Below are 6,300 nucleotides of genomic sequence, written 5' to 3' on the forward strand. Positions count from 1 at the left end.
CGTAAATGCATATATTTTCTTCATATTCATTGTATTAGGAAAAACTGGGCTAAAACAGTGCACATCGGGATTGAAAGCATGAAAATTAACATACAGGTAAACCCATATAAATGGTTGTAGTTTTTCCTCTGTTCTATTCATGGAGGGAAGGTTTGGACCCATGACATCACTCAAGGGAGAGAGAGAGAGAGAGAAGAGAGAGAGAGAGAGAAAAGAGAGGAGAGAGAGAGAGAGAGAGAGAGAGAGAGAGAGAGAGAGAGAGAGAGAGATGGGGCAGTCATACATAGAGGTTTCGAAAAGTGGACGTTTATTGTTTGTTCCGTGTGCTCTTCATATTTCTTATTTTAAAAATTAGTTACGTGAAGTGATGAAAGCCTTACAACCCCCTAACATAACACAACAAAAAGAAAAGTAAAAATATTGAAAAAAAAACACTAGTGTAAATCCAGGACAACAAAACTCTCTCTCTCTCTCTCTCTCTCTCTCTCTCTCTCTCTCTCTCTCTCCCTCTCTCTCTCTCTCTCTCGCTCTATCTATCTCTCTCTCTATCTCTCTCTCTCACACACATACACACTCACAAACACACACAAAGCTGCTGCATGGCGCATTTTATCTCAATACTTTGATATTGAAAATCGTTCTAATACCCATTGTCACTCACCAGCTTCTGTTTGGTCAGAGACTTCTCATCATCTTCGTCTCCCTAAAACAAAATACAAATGCAAAAATCGGATACATTGGAATCAGCATAAAGCCAACAATCATAGCATTTCGGTTTAAGGCCATAAATTTTCCCGATTATATTACACAAGGGAAATAACTGCGTAAATACATATATTTTCTTCATATTCATTGTATTAATGTCAGTTTCTGCTTATCTAAGTCAGTGTTTTCCATTTATAAAATCTGATAACGCGGAATCCGCATAAAACCAACTCTATTAATGTCAGTTTCTGATTATCTAAGTCAGTCTTTTCCATTGATAAAATCTGATACAGTGGAATCCGCATAAAGCCAATACTATTAATGTCAATTTCTGCTTATCTAAGTCAGTGTTTTCCATTTATAAAATCTGATAACGCGGAATCCGCATAAAGCCAACTCTATTAATGTCAGTTTCTGATTATATATGTGTTTTCCATTTATAAAATCTGATATCGTGGAATCCGCATAAAGCCAACTCTATTAATGTCAGTTTCTGATTATCTAAGTCAGTGTTTTCCATTGATAAAATCGGACAGAGTGGAATCCGTATAAAGTCAGCACTGTTAACCCTCTCCTTACCAGCTATTTTCAGGATTTTCCCCAAAACTTCACTCCAAACTAATACAATAATTTTTTTTATCACTCAAACACAATAGCAGTAAGTTCTTGCGATTAATAATTTCTTTAGTAAAGCAAGCTCTACAACACACTGTTCATTTTCTTTAAATTTTCTGATGTAAAAAAGAAATGTGAATATGAAAAATGTAACGAATGTGACGATTTTCCTATTGTTGGTTAAAGTCAATTTCTGCTTTAAGTCAACAAACCACCTCCTGTTGGTTCCAATTTTCTGATCTCTAGCTAAGTGTGCTCCATTGAATTCTGATACAGTGGAATTCAGATAAAGTCAACACTCTTAAAGTCAACTCGTGATTAAAGTCAATACCTCTTGTTAGCTTCAAGTTTTCAGTTCTTTATCAAAAAGTTTTCGATTGATAAAATCTTATACAGTGGAATCCGCCTTAAGTCAACACGGTTAAAGTCAACTTCTGCTTAAAGTCAACACTTCTTGTTGGTCCCAAATTACTTTCTGTTCTTTATCTAAAAGTGTTCCTTTAAAAAAGGATAAAGTGAGCCTTTGTTAAATTCAACAACTGTTTCCAGTCCGGCGGTGTTGGCTTTATCAAGTTCCACTGGACACAATGGGCTCTCAAAATGGCGACCAAAGACATTAAGAATGAATTAATACGTTATTGTCATAGTTAAAAAAACCATAGGGCAGCTAAGCAAGGGAAATATGAGATGGATATTTTTAAATATGAAAAAAAATGTAGTTTCATTTACTTAGCCTGCATGTGCTTGCGAGTGAATGAGTAATTTTTAAAAAAATTGCAAATATATGTGTTTTTATAAGTGTGTTTTATGTGTATGTGAAATAATGAGAGAGAATAAGGGAGGAGAGGAAGGGAGAGAGAGAGATTAGACGGACGGAGTGTATATGTGTTTGCATATTTGTGTGTGTGTGTGTGTGTGTGCGTATGTGTGTATGTGAAAGAGAGAGGAAGAGAGAGAGAGAGAGAGAGCGAGAGAGAGAGAGAGAGAGAGAGAGAGAAAAAGAGAGAATAAAGAAAGAGAGAGATAGATAGAAACAGAGAGAGAGAGAGAGAGAGAGAGAGAGAGAATAGAGAGAGACACACATATATATATATATATATATATATATATATATATATATATATATATATATATATATAGAGAGAGAGAGAGAGAGAGAGAGAGAGAGAGAGAAAGAGAGAGAGAGAGAGAGAATTTGAATACTATGAAAATTAATCGTGTTTGCTATGTTTTACCTTTTCCCCAGCATTCCTGCCTTTACCAGTGTCAGCTTTGCTCATGTCTCCCTGGGTGAATACAATTTTCTTGTATAAATCTTATTATTGAAACATCTTAGCCATTCGTCTACAAATTCTATAAAAATTTATTTGTTTTTCTGCTGTACAATAACAAAACACTTGTCATTTTAGCGTTTTAAATCCTATATATAATGTCTTATCGATACTAAACGTTTAGATAAAATAGTCACATGTTCTGCCCACCAGATGAAAAGTATCAAAATAGCAACACACACATCTGCATAACCTTTAACGTTTATAGTCTCTTAATCTTAGTGGGATTTTAGTGGTAACAAACCACTCAACAGATCGTCTAAAAACAATAACAAATAGTCGAAATACATCAACTTCACTTATTTCATAATATATTCTACTGCCGACGGCCCCTGTTAAAATGACAGCAGGCATCATTATACAGTAAGCAAGTACTACTCACCATCTTTTGTTTGGACTTGGATTCAGCACTCCCCTTGGCGTCAGCAAAAGCCGCCACTGCTAAGACCAGCAGACCAATCAATAAGATGTAGCGATTCATGGTGGTTGCTCTGTGGAAATAATTGGAGATTGATTTTTTCACATGTCGTGCCATTCTATCATATTCTTCTTCTTCCATTCAGGCCAAATCTTCAGGCTGAAGATTGTATAGCCGTCTTTTCAGTAACAAGGGTTTTAGAGAGAAGCAGTAGCAGGGAGAGATTTTTTGAAGTCATCAGTCGAAAGGGTTTGTTTACAAGTGGTTGGTAGGGAGTTCCAAAGTCGGATGGTGGAGGGGAAGAAAGAGTAAAGATGATGGTTTGTTCTTGAGTGGGGGATTTCAAAATTAAATGCTAAGTTTCTTGTTTTGTTGTTGTTCCGTTTCAAATGGCTAGTTGGAATTTCGAGTTTTCCATTTTATGCTTTGTGGAATACTAGGAGTTTGTCGATTGAACGTCTGCAAAAAATGAAGTGAATAGGAAAGTGCCACAAGACAGACAACAGGGAATAACAACTTGGCAGTGGCAATGGAGGCTCGATTCCACGACCTTACAGGTACAACTCCGCCTGGCCGGGGAGACGTGACTCTACGGTATGAGCTATCCACCACGCCTAAAAAAAGTCGCTTCAAAGCTTAGTCTAACTAGAGCCTTCTCTCCCCGACTTATTGAGGTCACGGGTTCAACACACACTCTGCCTATCATCTACAAACAGTATTATGATTAGTTTGTTTTTGTTTTTCGGGGTTTTATGGCGTTCGTGACACTATTAGGCCATTTCAGTGCCAGTATAAAGAAAGATGATAAAGGGAAAGTTGTAGAGATCTGAAGTTAATAATAATAAAAATATATGGTTTTTATATAGCGCCTTACCCCGTTTATCAACAAGCTCAAAGCGCTTAACAGTAAAGTGGCTACTTTCACTCAAACATACAACCACTCAAACAAGCAATATGAAACAAAACAATATAAGTATACAGTGCTACTTATTAAAAAGAAACGTTTTAAGATATTTTAAAAAAGAAATCTGCATCATTACTGTCTTTGATATATCTTGGAAGGGAGTTGAAAGCTCCACGGAAAAAAAAGCCTACGTTACAGAACGAGGAAAGGGTAGAGGGTGTGTGTGTGGGGGCGGGGGGGGGGGGGGGGGGGGGGGATGATGGGTGAGGGGATAAGGCTTTGACCTGGGGGTTCGGAATTCTGTCCCTCATCTGATCAAATAGGGATCAGAAGATTTCCCACGAGCAAACCACCGATGTATCAGTTTTGTCCCATCCAGGCACAAGCAAAGGATCCCGCTATGAAGGAGACACTAAATCTTTACATAAATATTTAGTAAAATAATATATCAAACACTGGAAACTATAATAGTACATAACATGAAGGGGAAACCCGAAACGTCCATTCTATCTGTTTTTTTGTAATTAAATTGAAGCTTACATTCAATTTCACATTGTTTTCTATTTCTTCGAGCTTCGAGAAGCAACATGTACATTACAGAGAGGTGAGTTACAAGAAAAGAAAAACATCGCTCTCTCTCTCTCTCTCTCTCTCTCTCTCTCTCTCTCTCTCTCTCTCTCTCTCTCACTCTCACTCCATGAAAAAGATGATATACACAATTGACTGCTTCCCACTCAAGGATCCCCGTCACGGCCAGGAATGAACTCTAGCACTCTCAATCCAGATAGAAGACAGAGAGCAACATGGAAAGGGAAAACGGATAGAGGTGGATAGAACACTCAGCAAAAGTGACCCCTCCGTTCATCATTGGCACTGACTTATTCACCAAGCTCCAAGCGTATCCGACTGTTTCACTTATTTCCTCATTAGGACAAATGTCATCCTAACTTCACTTAATTGTAATATCAGTCGTCATTTTAAAAAACCCATTTATTTGTACTTCGAGGATTTTTTAATGTGCTTAAAGCGCTTTACAAACAGTTCCAAGTTAACAGCAACACTTAACATGTTGCACAAGACACAACAAGATGTCCAAAATGGCCATATTCAATTTTTTTTTACCGGGACAATGTTGGTACCTGCCAAGAACTCGTTTTAACCTTGTGATGCTCATGACGGGACAGGACTTGAACCAACGACCTACAAGTCAAGCATCAAGTGTCACACCACTATACCACGGTCTTTGCTTCGTACCCAAAAGATACCGAGTTCGATCAGCCGCCGCTGCTCTGTGAGGCCTTGAGCAAGTCACTTCGCCCTAGTTAAATTTACGGCGCTGCACTGCGGCTAACGCCTTGATTCTTCCAATCTTCCCTTGGAATAGACCTTAAAAACAAATTTCCCCTCTGGGATGGATAAAGGGTATTTCATTTATTTCATTCATTTTATTTCATAGATAAAGTTAAAAATGACAAAAAGCAGTTCTTTAGATACATTAGGCCCGGAGTTCATCCCGGTTTCTATAGCATGAAACGGACAATAACAATTTCTTGCTACCAAATGAACAGGATACTATTTTAACGCGAAGTACTTTCCGCCAGATCTAAAAGACCCAGCTATCCAATGACTGTTGGGTGAACATTGTATACATTATCAATTCTATCAAATTAAAATCTTCTACTTATAAAAGCTTGGCTTACCGATCTGATAAACTTTTCCAGTCCCTAAAAATTTAGAAGCTCGCCTTTTTAATTTTTTCGTCAAGTCGTGAGTGTTCTGAAAACTCGCCTTATAAGGAAGGCCTGGTCAGTGACGTCACGCAATGCAAACAGTGCGAAGTGACTAGGGCGATTGTCCGAGGGAAACTGGACACCCAAAAGGTCAAGCTGGGACGTTTACTTAGCATTGACCATTGTTGAAACTATGACTCAGCGTCATGAGTATAGCTGATTGAAGGACGGATGGGAGGGGAGGAGAAAGAAAGAGAGAGAGAGAGAGAGAGAGAGAGAGAGAGAGAGAGAGAGAGAAGGAAAGAGAGAAAGAGAGAGAGATAGATTGATAGATAGATAGATAGATAGAGAGAGAGAGAGAGAGAGAGGGAGAGAGAGAGAAAGAGAGAGAGAGAGAGAGAGAGAGAGAGAAGGAAAGAAAGAAAGAGAGAGATAGATAGATAGATAGAGAGAGAGAGAGCGAGAGAGAGAGAGAGAGAGAGAGAGAGAGAGAGAGAGAGAGTTGAATAAAAAACAAATATGCACCTTTATATAACCACTTAACACAGTTTGACAATACTGCCTACGTTACATAATGATTTAAGGGAAAAGGGGTTT

General features: G+C 38.1%; 1 long non-coding RNA gene across 1 annotated transcript; it reads right to left on the reverse strand.

Moving 5' to 3' along the window:
- Positions 1–276: 276 nt before the first annotated feature.
- LOC144959338 (uncharacterized) lies at positions 277–5,723 on the reverse strand. Its single transcript, XR_013642601.1, has 4 exons — positions 5,674–5,723; positions 3,034–3,142; positions 2,556–2,606; positions 277–703 (listed from the first exon to the last, which is right to left on the reverse strand). It is a non-coding gene; the product is annotated as an uncharacterized LOC144959338 (long non-coding RNA).
- Between the last annotated feature and the right edge of the window lie 577 nt (positions 5,724–6,300).

The sequence above is a fragment of the Berghia stephanieae genome, chromosome 13, assembly GCF_034508935.2.
Source record: "Berghia stephanieae isolate SIO BIC M18660-M18661 chromosome 13, UCSD_Bste_1.3, whole genome shotgun sequence".
Classification (NCBI taxonomy): Eukaryota; Metazoa; Mollusca; class Gastropoda; order Nudibranchia; family Aeolidiidae; genus Berghia; species Berghia stephanieae.